Genomic DNA, 15232 nt, shown 5'->3' with positions numbered 1-15232 from the left:
CACTTATTATAACCTTATCATAGGCTCCCTACAGATAAATTGATTAATGTATTTGTATTTTTTTTTTTTTTTTGAGAGAGAGAGAGAGGGAGAGAGAGAGAGAACAGAGGGGCAGAGAAAGAGAATCCCAAGCAGGCTCTGCACTGTTGGTGAGGAGCTTGACAATATGGGGCTTGAACCCACAAACCGCAAGATCATAACCTGAACTGAAACCAGGGGTCTGAGGCTTAACTGACTGAGCCACCCAGCCACCCAGCCACCTAGATGTGTGGAAATTTTTTAAAGGAATATTGTGTCAAATTGCAATTTAGAAGAATGGTATTAATATAAAATGATACTCACAAGTGAACCTAATTCTTATTTTCTTTTATTATTTTTAAAGCTATTTTTATTTCACGGGTAAATTTTATACGATATATTAATTTCACTTTGTTTACTAGTGAGGGTACTTTTTTTTGTATTTATTTTAACCCTTTATCATAATTTATAATATTTTTAATTTTGAGGTTTCTATTATTTTTTAAAAAAAATTTCAACTAATATTTTTAATGACTTACTGGCATTTTTATATGTTTAAAGATAATAATCTTTTGTCATGTGTCACTTTTTTTTTCAAATTTTTTTCATAAGCCACCCACTTTTAATCTCTTGTAGATTCGGGTAGAATTTTTCATCATTGTTCGTATTAATGATCATTCACTTAATTTTCTTTATTATTATCTTTTGCAGTTAGCTGTCTAAAATGAAGAGTTTGTATCGTGTTGTAATTGTTTTTACTTATTTTAAACTATTTTCATCTCTCTTTTAATCTTGGCTTATTCATATCTATTTCTCACAATTGAATCAATTTTAATGACTCCAAGTATTTCTCCTCTAAGTTGTCTTGTTTCTTATATAAATTATTTTCAAATTGATGGCCTCCATTTGTGTCTTCAAGACCAAGTTCCCTTTTCCTTTACATAAGGTTTTTATGGATCCAATGTTGTAGTAAATGTGTTTTATTTTTTGTTCATATTTGGATAGAGAGAAGTCTATTTAGATGCAGCATCTAATAACCTAGGGTGGTAGAATACTAATGGCCACTCTCAGTAATTATTTGAGTGATGGCTGCTTCACTTTTTAGAGAAGAGATCTGAAGGACAGGAAGGGTGATATTTATAGTTATCTGGGAGCTACACATCCTCCACTCTTTGTGGAGGGAAAATCCCATCCCCTAGGCAAATCAAACTTGTTTTCTTTCTACCCTGTGAGTTACATTTCCCTCAGGATAAGGGTGTTATTTCTAAGGACTGAGTTTGAGACAAGGAGCATAGCCTGTTTGGATCAGCCAGTCCTTTTCTCCTTTTGAAATATACTTCCCTACAAAGACCACACATTCTATGTAGTACTTGTACTCCATACAAGGACAGATCCCCTCAGAATATGCCTATTTATGCTCAGCACTGCCAATGACTGCGAATGGATTAATCTAGTTTGGGTGTGACATATTAGGCAGCCCACTGCATAATCTTTCTTTTTTTTTTTTATGTTTATTTATTTTTGAGGACAGAGACAGAGCATGAACAGCAGAGGGGGAGAGGGAGAGGGAGACACAGAATTCATAGCAGAGCCCCATGCAAGGCTGGAACTCCCCAACCATGAGATCATGACCTGAGCCAAAGTCAGATGCTTAACCGGCTAAGCCACCCAGGCGCCCCTTCATTTCTTTATATTTAAATGTTCATGAAAAATATTTGCTAGTGTTTGTGTCCATTTTTAATTTACAAAAACAGCATCATGTTCTGTATATCATTGTTTCTCTCCTTAAAACAATTGTTTTTATTTGTACATTATTTTTTATTGTACAAAATCCCATGGAAGATGTTCACATTTTACCGTATCTAATTGATATATGTCAATACTGAGATTATCTCCAACTTTTGACACAGTTAATGTGGCAATGAGCATTTTAGAATATGACCCCTCATAAACCTATAAGACTTCCCTGGGATATTCACCCAGGATTGAAATTGCTGGTTTGTAAGATATGTTTTATTTAATTTGAATAAATAGGACCAGAATGACTTCTTGATAGCATCCCAGTGTGCATTCTCTCCCACCTTCCCACTGATGCTTGACATTATCTTGCTTTATAATTTTTACATAATAAGTTTAAAGTGAAATGTGAAGAGAGTGAAATTTTCTTGTTTTAATGTATTAGTCTGCTTACAAAGGCTTGCCTCTTTCAGTGTCTTTAACTCACCCGTTTCTGTAGTTACTATTGTGTTAGGGCTTAATTCTGCTATTATATTATTTTCCTTTTACTGTTGTCTCTTTTTATTTTATTCTTTTCTTTTATGGATTTAAATTAAATAGACTGAGTTTTTTTTTTTCTGCTTGTTTAAAAGTTATTTCATTTTCTTATCTTGATATTTGTTAGCCTCAGATCTATCTTAATATATATTTGCATAAAATGCTACCTCTGAATAAGTCCTATTATGAATGTATGTTCTCTCCTCACTGCGTTGTGTTGATATTTTCTACAATTTTAGTCCTAGTTTAGTTTTTTTAATGTTTATTTATTTTTGAGAGAGAGAGAGAGACAGAGTGAGAGTGGGGGAGAGAGAGAGAGAAAGAGGGAGACACAGAAACTGAAGCAGGCTCTAGGCTCTGAGCTGTCAGCACAGAACCCCACATGGGGCTGGAACCCACAAACTGCCAGATCATGACCTGAGCTGAAGTTGGATCCTTAACTGACTGAGCCACCCAGGCCCCCTTTAGTCGTAGTTTATAGAGAAATACTTTCTTTTCCTTTTCCTAACCCTAGACATTGACAAGATATTTCACCATTCTTATTCTTATGTCTTCAACATCTTCTGGATTTATTTTTCCAATCATGAGTACGTCCTCTGAAAGTATTTGAGTCTTGGTGTAAAGTCTCTTGACAATTCCATTTCTGATAATATTTTATTGTAATATTACATTAAATTAAATAATTTTCTGGATGTGTAAGTTCTACATCTTTTTAAATCAAAATGTTAAAATTGTTATTCTATATCCCTCCTGCCTCCAGTGTTTATTTTGAGAAGTCTTATACCTAGTTGTGCATTAAATCTGAATTCTATTGTGTTTTATAACGTTAAAGTTTAATATAATGTGTTTAGAGTTTTTGGTAACTCTACTCTTTGGCACTCTATAAATGTTTTCAACCTGAGGTATCTGATCTGTCTATATCTTTGGGAAATTTATATCCTTTTTCTTCAAATATTTCTCCATTTTATTTGATTTGGCTTCTTTGAGACTCTTCTAGAATTTTGAACTTTGACTCATATATTAATATATCTGTTATTTTTTAAGTATTTTATTTTATTTAGTTTTAGGTATTTTCTGTTACTTCTCTCCTGTTGTCTTCAGTAGGAGATCTCCCTTGGATCCTCCTTATCATTCTTCTATCATTTGGCTTTATATATTCTACTACTTATCATTATCTATTGGCTTCTCTTTTTAAATCCTTTTTACACTTAATATCCAACTGGTATTATCTTATTATTTTTTCACATGGCTATTTTCCTTTATCTTCTTAAACATATTTATCATGTTTTAAATTTTTATTTTCCTCTTCCAATGTTTCTGCTTCATCTTGCATAGGTAATACAGCTTGTTGCTTTTTTAGAGTTGTATTTTGAGTTGTGCTCTTCAATTACTATGTTCCCCTCAGCATTTCACATTCTTTCTCTGGAAATATGTACTGGGGAATTAATGGTTAAGGCCAGGTTCCATTCAGTATCAATCCTTGGAAAGAACGCTAGTGTTGATAGCTATGGATCACATAGAGCTATAATGATGCTTCCCATTTGTTGTCATTTAATAGGGCAGTTTTTCTAGTCTTTATATTACCTTAAATCAAGGACTGTTTCTATCTCCAGAGGATCTGGATTCTAAGAACCTTTCCATGGCAATAACCCCTGATCTTTGAATTTCATGCAATGTTCTTATCACTGAACATGATTCTTTATAATAAATTCCCTTTACTGGACAAATATGAAAAGGGTATTTTTGTCACCAATAAAGCCAGTCTAAAAGGTATCTAATTCCAAGCAATAGCAGGGGAATTAAAGGAAAATAATTTATATTTAAGAAACATATTAAATCACTATTGAGAGCTTTCCCTAATATGGTCAAGATGCAAGTTCATACTAGAAGCATAATTTACTGAGTGACGAAGTTTGATACTAACAATGCAGTTGGATCAATGAGACAGTGTCTGCTACTACTTAAAAAGAAAAAAAAATACACTAGTAGCAATGAGACATTAAGAGAGCTGTCAAGTGCTGCACATTTGCTTTAAGTAGTAACATCAAATATCTGTGACCCATTTTCCCAAGAAGTCAAATTTTTTTCTACTGGCTTGTCTAGAATACTTTGATACCTAATTTTATTTTTAAATGTGTGTATTTAAAATCCATTTTTAAATAGGTATTCTCTTTACAAAAAAAAACAAAGGAAGGATGTTATTCTGTGAAATATTTTCAGGTGTCTAATCTGCATGTTTAATGATCCAATGTTGAATTTGTAAATTTTTTTCTCTAGTTACAAAGTAAGACTCTTTCCCGCACATCGATGTGATCATTATTCATTTTCCACTCATTGCTGAGACAGGGAAACAGTAGCTTTATGATGAACAGGAGAAGAATCTATCAGGTCCCAGTCACTTTTCATGAACTAAGGACTGATGTCAGTGACTGTCAGATACAAGCGATTTTCCCCATAAATCTCCCCTTCCTTGCAAATCGAATCATTGTTCCCTTACATTGCACAGACTTTTGTTCAGGTTTTCTGTTGTATAAAATTTAATGAGAACAGCCACAAAAAACATTACAAGCTGAGTATGTGCCAGAGAGAAATCTGCAAGTATGTTGAGATACCCTCACATAATTACCTATGATTTTCTTTAGCTAGCAACCTTTTTTTTAGATGAGGGAAAAAACCTCTTAAAGATCCAACATTGATACTAATTCCCACTTACCATGTATGTATGGAGTCTGTGTGTGTTGTATGTGTGTGAGTGTGTGTGATATATTAAATATATCAGAAAATAAATTATGGACTCAGTTTAATAATAACATGAGACATAAAATTTGACTCAAATTTAAAAGATGTGGTGGTGGAATATACTTCCTACCACGGCCAGGCCCAATTATGAGAATCTCTTACTTCCTTCTTTCCCTCTGCAACAGCCGTCACTTGTTTGGCTGCTCCTGTTGTCTGTTGCCAGGGTCATGCACCTTGAGGCAGACAGCTGGGCCTCCTTGATGGAAGATTCCCACCTCTATAATTCACCTAGACCCCTCTAATTCACTCCCACCCATCATCTGCCAGAGGTACAGCTTTATGATTGTTTGAACATATCACAAGATATATCTGTTTGCTTTGCCCTTTGGGTACACTAATCTTTTTTCTGAGACTGTGTACTTATTGGGGGCGAGGTTATTGTTTCTAGTCAGGGGGTGTGAAGACATAATGAGAATGTGCTTAATTTATGGTCGCTGTTGCTATTTGCCTTATCTGTGCCATGCCCTTCCCAGATATTTCCCAAAGGAACACTTAATTCATCTAAAATATTTCATATATAAATCCACACTTATGTGGTAACTTCACTGACACATGGTATAAACTCATTTCTTTCTATTTGCCAATTTGGCTCAATATTCTCTGGAAGGAAAGTTTTCTTGATCAAATGGAAGAAACACAGAACTCTAATAGAAAGAATATAGGTCCCTTTTCTACTACAATTTCCACATTCTCTCCAAATGAAACCCATAAAACACTTGTAGTTTTATTTTTGCAAAATAATAGAGGGTAAGCTGTTGGATACAAGGAGGAACTAGTTTAAAGGCTTGCTGATGTTGGAGATTTTAGTTCTTTATCCTCAAAGTTAAAAGCCTTTGGAAGAGCAAAAGATTATATCTGTGTCGGCATTTTACTATAGTGGAGATCAAATGCCACTGATTCATGCTCATTAGGGCTGCTTCTCCCTCACCTGGGAGGCTTAAAGAAGTCTTTATGAGAGCTCAGCAAGGATTAACTTCATAGGCAAGAATAATAAGAAAAAATCTGTATGGTTGGTCTTAATTTGTGAGAGAATGCGATCATTTAGTTATTATGCCCTGGGAACCTTTAAAAATTTTAAACACATTATAGTCAGAAATATACATATTAAATCCTTTAAAATCTGTGAGAGATGGGGTTACCACAATAGTCATTTTATTTTATCTCCAGTGAGAGAAAAGCTAATGTTGGTTATCTTGAGTCGGGGTGGAGGGAGGAACCTGACTACCAATTTCTCTTGGTTGACTTTAGCATATCAAAATGATTGCATCGTATACTTGGTTTGTATGTGTGTGTTTGCAAGAGCTCACAATTTTAATTCAAAGAGTATTAAGTATTTATCATATTTCTGTTATGAACGCATAATACATTTTAAATACACATAATGGTATATTTTCTAATAGTGATTTGTCGATCTAATTGCCGTTTACTTTCAAAATTGTTTTGAATGGCCTTAAAAAAATGACCTCACTGTATAGTTGGAGGAATTGAAGCCCAGAAAATAGAAGGGCATGTTTTGAGTTATAGTGCCAATTTGTGCCTGCTTTTACAATGCCCAGACTACACACCGCATGACACCCTTTAACTTTTTTTAAAGCTAGTCACTATTATGGAGAGTTAATGTGACTAAATGGGTTTTTTCACAACTTCATTTTGCTATGCCAATATTTGTCATTAAATCTATATTTATAGATGAGAAACCTCTAGAATAAAAATGTAAACAAATTTTACATACTATGTAGTTACTCACTGTTTTATTTTCATGTGAATTTGGTCAGTTCCATAAATTAATACATATTTGCTAAGGACCTACACACCAGATATGGTGCAAATATTTGAGTAAAAAAAAAAATAAGACACAGTGACTGTAATCAAAGAAATGATATTTCTGTTATTTCACTTATTATATTTGGGCAATGATTATATGTTTGCATATCTATCTTTTCTACCCTCTTCCCAGGAAAATTCTAATACTGAATAATACAGATTATGTCTTATCAATATAACTCACTGATAAGTAAAATATTTTCTTCATATGATAACATATCCTAATTAGAATATTCTCAATTAGAGTATTTATAATTGATTCAACTCCCTATCAAGATCTTCTGACTGAACACTTTAATGGAAATTTCTGATTTTCTTTCCTTAACTAATACACAGAAATTTTCTCTCTCCCTTAATATAATATAAACACCAGAGATATCACTGACCTTCACCTCTATTACCTCCCTCAATAATAATGGATTTGAGGAGGTTAAAACAAAATGCTTCAGCCAGAATTCCTTAGCTCTGAAAGTTAAAAGTTAAAGCCAAGCCAAACTCATAGGACAGAATAAAAGATATGACTCAGTAGAAATAGAGACACATGAAAATCTCCCCTGTTTCGAACTTCATTGTGTCGTCAGCTAATATGAATTTTTCTCTTCCTCTCCTGTGCATTTTTTTTTTTAGAATCCAATGATCATAGCCCAGAAAGGGCATTTCTACCACTCCTTAGAAGTGTATATTGGAAGGGGTGCCTGGGTGGCTTAGTCAGTTAAGCCTCCAACTTTGGCTCAGGTCATGATCTCATGGTTAACGACTTTGAGCCCCATGTTGGGCTCTGTGCTGACAGCTCAGAGCCTGGAGCCTGCTTTGGATTCTGTGCCTCCCTCTCTCTCTGCACCTCTCCAGATCATGTTCTGTCTCTCTGTATCTCTCTCAAACAATAACATTAACAAAATAAAAATTAAATAAAAATTTAAAAATAAGTGTATATTGGAGGGCACTGGGGTGGCTCAGTCAGCTAAGCTTCAGACTCTTGGTTTTGGCTCAGGTCATGATCTTAGGTTCAGGAGCCTGAGCCCTATGTCGGGCTCTGCCCTGATAGTGAGCACTGATAGTGTTGAGCCCACTTGGGATTCTCTCTTTCTCTTAAAACAAATAAATAATTAAAAAAAAAAAAAACATACATATCAGCTTGCTTTTATTCTGAAAGATATGATTTCAGCAGAGGGATAATTAATCTTTATAGATTTTGCTCAGAGTTGCTATTGACTATAGTTGGATTTTGTCTAATGTACCCATTTGTAACAAGATTAGATTTGCTTTAGGACAGCAGATGATCAACTTCTAGAAGTGTTTCATTCATGTACACTTGAAAGAATGTATATTATGTCAACATTGGATGCTATCTTTCAGAGATGTCAATTAGGTCAATTTTATTATATTTGATGCTCAGATCGTCTATATGTTTAGTGACTTGTCTGCTTTATCTATCAGTTATTGAGACAGGTGTGTTAAAATTCCCACTATGACATGTGTATATCTTTCTCTCCTTCTTATAACAACAATCTTTGTTTTATATATCTGAAGTTATATGTAACATGTATAAAAGTTTATCAGTTATTCCATTTTATCATAAAGTAAGGTCTTCTCTATCTCTAGACCCATGTCTTGTTCAAGTCTATTTTGTCTAATGTTCATATACACAAACCCAATTTTGTGTTTGGGAAGAGGGGAGAGGAAGTAGGATGACTGCAGAATGTATTGCTTTCATACTTTTAATTAGAAATATTCTATGCACTTATTTAGTAAAATTTGTTTCTTGTAAGAAAGATACTGTCTTACTTAACTTTTATGACACTATTTCTTCTTCCCTTTAGAATTCAAATACATTTTATACAAATACTGACAACGTTTAGTTTATATCTAACAGAGAATTTGTCTGCTTATCCCGTTTTGTCTTTTCTCTCTTCTTTTGCACTACTCAGATTTATTTTATTATTCTATTTCTCCCTTTTTATCACTTTATTTATTTTTAAGATAATTTTTAATCAATAGCTTAGGAATAAAAATATACTCTCATACTTTGTATATTTTAATATATATTAGTGCATGTATCACTTCCCAGGCAAGGTTAGAACTCTAGAACTATTTTACTCCATTTGATCCAGCCTGTATTGTTTTCATGTATTTGGATTTTATTAATATTTTAAGCTCCACAACCTAATATTCACTGAAAATTTCCTGACTGCTTCATCCTTTCTGTGTTTCTTTATTTTTTCTGGCATTTCTATGTTTCTCTCTGGGTAGATTCTCCTCCTCCTGAAGAGTTCCTATTAATATTTCCCTTAGAGCAGGCACAATAGACAAAAATTCATTCTCTCTCTCTCTTAATCTGATTGTCTCCTTTCACCTTTACTTTTAAAGGCTATTTTTGCTTGGTATAAAATTTGAGGTTGGCCTTTGTTTTCTTTCAGTGAATTAGAGATGCCATAACGTGTCTCTAAGACGTTGTGGAGTCTATTGAAACATCAACATTCAAACTTATCGTTGTTCTTCCAAGCAAAATGTCTCGCCCCCCCCCCCCACTGACTTTAATTTTTCCTTTTTTCTTTGGCTTTCAATAATTTGATTATAAAATGTCTAGATGTGTTTTTCCCTGAAATTATTCTGCTTCAGATGCATAAGAGTTTTTGAATTTGTGCTTAAGTTTTGAAAAGTTATGTCAATATTTATTCAAATTTCACATCTTACCCATTCAGTCTCTTGTTCTGGGGCTACAGTTTTATATAGTTAAAATATTTTACTATATTCAACATTTGTCATCTATGATTTTCTCTATTCTTCCATCTGTTTTGGACTCTATGCTTCAATCTGGATACTATGCAATCACCTATTTCCAATTCAGCATGTACCTGTTTTGCTGTGTCAAATATGCTATTAAACCTATCTACTGACTCCTGAATTTGGGTTAATGAGTTGTGGAAACCTATAGTTTCTATTTGATATTTTATTATATTACAAATCTCTATGAAAATTCTACATTGTAATATCAATGTTCTTAAATATGTCAATCAAAGTTATTTTTAAGTACATTTGTATTCACTACAAGAATTTCTGTCTCTATATTTTTTGACCTTTTCTTTCTGTTGGCATACCTCATGATTTTTAAATGTATGCTGATATGCATAATAAAATTTAGAAGATCTGTATGATGTACAATTCTTCCAAATATGGAAAAATTTATGGAAGTGCACAGATACCACTTCCTCTATAAGTAGTGATTTATCCATTCAACATTAATTGGTTTCCTGCTATCATTTGTATTCTGTCCTTTCTTAATCATAAAAGAAGGACTATAGCACTAACATGGTTTTTGTTGTCCTTGTTGCTGTTTTTGTTTTATTTTGGAAAACACAGAATACAGTGCAGGAATGAAAATATTTAGGCAACTATTTCTCAAGAATTGTGCCAAATAATAATAAAGCAAAGCAAATAGCTATTAGGCAAGCATGAAAGGGAAAATTAGTCAACTGGAAAGCTAGGAGCAAGGAGGAAATGTGAAGAACATACATGGAGACTTCTCTGAGATTTACTGATATATATATATATGTAATATGTATATTATATATATATAGTATATATATGTATATATATACATTATATATATACATATACATTATATATATATGTAATATATATATTACATACACACACACACGCACACACACACATATATATATATATATATATATATATATATATATATATAAAATGGAATGCTACTTGACAATCAAAAAGAATTAAATCTTGCTATTTTGCAAAAACATAGATGGAACTAGAGTGTATTATGCGAAGAAAATAAGTCAGTCAGAGACAGACTAATATCATATGATTTCACTCATATAAGAAACACAACAGATGAACATAGGGGAAGGAAAGGAAAAATAAGATAGAAACAAAGAGGGAGGAAAACCATAAGAGACTCTTAAGGACTGAGAACAAACTGAGGGTTGCTGGAGGTGAGGTGGGTGGGGCATGGGCTAAATGGGTGATAGGCATTAAGGAGGATATTTGTTGGAATGAGCACTGGGTGCTATAAGTAAGTGACGAATTAGTGTGTTCTACTCCTGAAACCAATAGAACACTTTATGCTAACTAACTTCAATTCAAATAAATACATGAAGGGGCGCCTGGGTGGCGCAGTTGGTTAAGCGTCCGACTTCAACCAGGTCACGATCTCACGGTCCGTGAGTTCGAGCCCCGCGTCGGGCTCTGGGCTGATGGCTCAGAGCCTGGAGCCTGTTTCCGATTCTGTGTCTCCCTCTCTCTCTGCCCCTCGCCCGTTCATGCTCTGTCTCTCTCTATCCCAAAAATAAATAAACGTTGAAAAAAAAATTAAAAAAAAAAACAAATAAATACATGAATAAATGAATGAATGAGTAAATAAATAAATAAATAAGAATTAGCCAGGCAAATTGAATGTGTGGTGGGTAGAATGGGAGGCTCATTCTAAACAAAAGTGACAACTTGCATAAAAGAAGAAAATAAGTGTATATCGGGACTGAAAAAGCATAAGATAGGTAACAGTAAAGATGGAGCTTGAGAGAGAACACTGAGCAACCCATGAAAGACTTTGCAATCGTTTCTCTTTATCTGGAGTATGTGAACGCATTGTTGGGAAGCCATTGGTGTGATTTAGACAAGTGAAAGGATCAAATCTACATATTAGAATAATCTCTGCAAAAGCAGGATAGAAGATAAATTATCAGGAGATAATAATTGAGGCAGGGATGCCTGTTAGGAAGCTGTTGAAGTAGTACCATAAAATAGTATATTAGCAAATATTTAGGACTTGGATAAAGGGTAAACGGCTATAGAAAATTAGGGAGAATATCATCAGTGTGCTGATGCTGGTTTACGAGAGTCAAATGAGTGTGCATCTCTTCCCAATACGTGTTAAGACACATGAAGTTAATGGCAAATTAACTTTGTTAACACAAAGATAATTGGCAAATGCCAAAAAATCAAGGTTCATTCTTTTACTAAGGGAACATCTAGAACATAATGCTGGGCAGAATGGATTACCAAATGTTTAGAAGTAAGTTGTAAGACTAGGTGATTTAGTTTATCTGGAAGGTGAGTAAAGGATGAGTCAAATTTATCTGTCAGTCTTTTCACTACAGTGAACAGATGAATACTGTTTCCATCAACTGAGATACAACCTAAGAGTATGATTTAGGGCAGGATCTTAAATTTCAGGTAGAGGTGGAACATTTAAGTCAAGGTATCTAGCAGGTATTAGGACATATGAAGTTTTGATTCATCAGCATGTATGCATAATTAAAATAATTTCACTAGAGGAGATTGTCCACGAAGAGTGTTCACATCAGAATTTGAGAAGAAACTTTAGAAGATTTCCAAATGTTAGCAACTGAGATGAAGTAGAACCCAAAAGGAGGCAAAGGTCATACTGTTGTAAAAACTAGCAAAATGTGTTGTTACTGTAAAAAGCAAAATCTAGGAGGTTTTCCAAACTGAGGGGATGATCAGCAATGCTAAATGCAGCAGACATGTCCGCTGGGATCCTAGAACTTAAAACATGCACTGAATTGGATAAGTATGAAATAATTGCTGATCCAAATAAATGAAATTTCATAGTTTGAATAAAGTGATTAGGTGGTCATGGAGTAAATATAGTAATTGTGATCAAAGGTTTGAGTTGCTCTGTATGAACAGAGTAAATGAAAATTGAGACTCAGTCTAATAATGAACATGACACATCCAGACAAACATAAAAAAGAGGATCAGAGAAGAGACTACATTGAAGAATGTAGGAAATGAGGCGACATGGTTTAGGGAAGAAATGGATCTGTGAGTGCTACAGATGGGAGGGAGCTGTGTTTGTGGAAAAGAATGAGAGAAGCATACAGAAGAATGCACACGGAGAATGTTTCCCCAAAGACACTGGCTTGGAAAAGAACAAGGGTTGAGTTTTGTGAGTTCTTACAACTATAGGGTTTAAAGCCTGGAATTTCAAAGATCAGGAGACTTTGCTAGGATAGAGTCCGGAAGACACCACCCTGCTTTGGGAGAGAAGGCAGGCAAGCAACCTGGGTGTCAGACAATGTGGAAACAGGGATTTGAGGAATGCCTGGGGCACACAGGGTGGAGATTATTCACTTTTCTTGGAGCTTTGTCCCCTAGAAGTAGCACTCAGGGAAAGGATTCTCCAGGAACATAGGAGCTGGCTGGCACCATTTCCTTTCCAGGCCCCTCAGCATAAACACAGAGCCACCTTTGGAAAGCAGTCTAGCACCCTCCTTAACTTGTCTACACCAAGCCCTACCACCCACCACTCTGGAGGACCTGCCCTTCTCAGTCAAGCTTGCATCAGCCCCGGCACACTGGGCCACTACCCCAGAAGACCAGCACAAACACATTCCCGCATTACATCTCCTGACCAGAGAGTTCCTCAGGGCATCAATTCTGGTGGGGTTGGTGTCAGGTTTCATTCTAGAAGCAGACAAGAGTACACCTAGTTAAAGCTCACCACATTTAAGCCAAAGAACAAACACTGCCCACAGCAAGCAAGGAAAGCTTCTATGGATAACTGGCCTGAAGGACACAGAAGTCAAAACACAACAGCATAGTGTACCCACCACACACTGGAGACACTCTCTGAAGAGCCATGCCCTTGGCACCAAATGACCTCTTCCTCCTAAGGCTATTACCTTTGAGATAGGAGACATAACTGGCTTTTCTAACACAGAGAAGAAGGCAGACTTAGACAGCATGCTAACACAGAGTTATTTATCCCAAATGAAAGAACAAGATAAGACCACAGCCAGAGATCTAAGTGAAACAGCTATAAGTAACATGCCTGATGTAGAATTTAAAGCAACATCATAAGGATACTCACTGGGTTTGAGAAAAAAAAAGACATCAATGAAGCCCTACCATAGAGATAAAATCAGCAACGAAGAATGCAATAAAAGAATTTGGAAACAGGCTTGATGCAAAGAACAGCAAGATGGAAGAAGCAGAGGAACAAGTTAGTAACCTAGAAGACAAAATAATGGAAAATAATGAAGCTTAACAAAAGAGAAAGGATTATGCAACACACATTGACTTAGGCTACTCAGTGACTCCATCAAATATAATAACATTCATATCATAGGAGTCTCAGGAGAAGAAACAGAAAAGAAGGAAGAACATTTATTTCAAGAAGTAATAGAAGAAAACTTCCCTAATCTGGGGAAGGAAACAGACATTCAGATCCACACGGAGAAGTCCTATCAAAATCAACAAAAGCAGGCCAACATCAAAACATATTATAATTGAATTTGCAAAACAGAGTGATAAAGAAAAAAAATCTCAAAAGTAGAAAGATTAAGAAGTCCTTAACTTACCAGGGAAGACCCATAAGGCTAGCTGGAGAGTTCTCAACAGAAACATGGCAAGCCAGAAAGGAGAGGCATGATATATTCAAAGTGCTGAATGGGAAAAATCAGCAGACAAGAATCTTCTATTCAGCAAGGCTACCATTCAGGATAGAAGGAGAGATAAAGAGTTTCCCAGACAAAGAAAATTAAAGGAGTTTGTGTCAATTTCGTCAGCCCCCAAGAAATATTAAAGAGACTCTATGAGTAGAGAGACCAAAAGCAGGAAGACAAGAAAGAACCAAAGAAAATCTCTCAAAACAATAAAAAAACAAGTAATAAAATGGCACTAAATGAATATCTTTCAATAATTACTTTGAAGATGAATGGACTACATGCTCCAATCAAAAGACAGAATGTCAGAAAAGATAAAAAAGAAAAAAGAAGATCCATCTATATGCTGCCTACAAGAGACTCATTTTAGACCTAAAGACACCTGCAGGTTGAAAGTGAGGGGATGGAGAAATATTTATCATGCAGTGGATGTCAAAATAAACCCAGAGTAGCAATACTTATATCAGACAAACTAGACTTTAAAACAAAGACTGTAAAAGGAGACAAAGAACAGAATTACATAATCATAAAAGGGACAATCCAACAAGAAAATATAACAATTGTAATTATTTACAAGAGCACAAAAATACATTTTAAAAAGTAATAACAAATATAAAGGAACCAATTACTAATAACACAATAACAATAGGGTACCTTAACGCCCCACTCACTTCAATGGACAGATCATCTAAGCAGAAAATCTACAAGGAAAGAATAGTTTTGAACGACAAACTGGACCAGATGGACTTAACAGAGGTATTTAGAACATTCTCTCCTAAAACAGAAGATTACACATTCTTTTCAAGTGCACATGGAACATTCTCCAGAATAGGTCACATATTGGGTCATAAAACAGGCCTCAACAAATACAAACACTGAAA

The sequence above is a fragment of the Puma concolor genome, chromosome C1, assembly GCF_028749965.1.
Source record: "Puma concolor isolate L17-30 chromosome C1, mPumCon1.1.hap2, whole genome shotgun sequence".
Taxonomy (NCBI): domain Eukaryota; kingdom Metazoa; phylum Chordata; class Mammalia; order Carnivora; family Felidae; genus Puma; species Puma concolor.
This window is presented reverse-complemented; position numbering follows the sequence as displayed.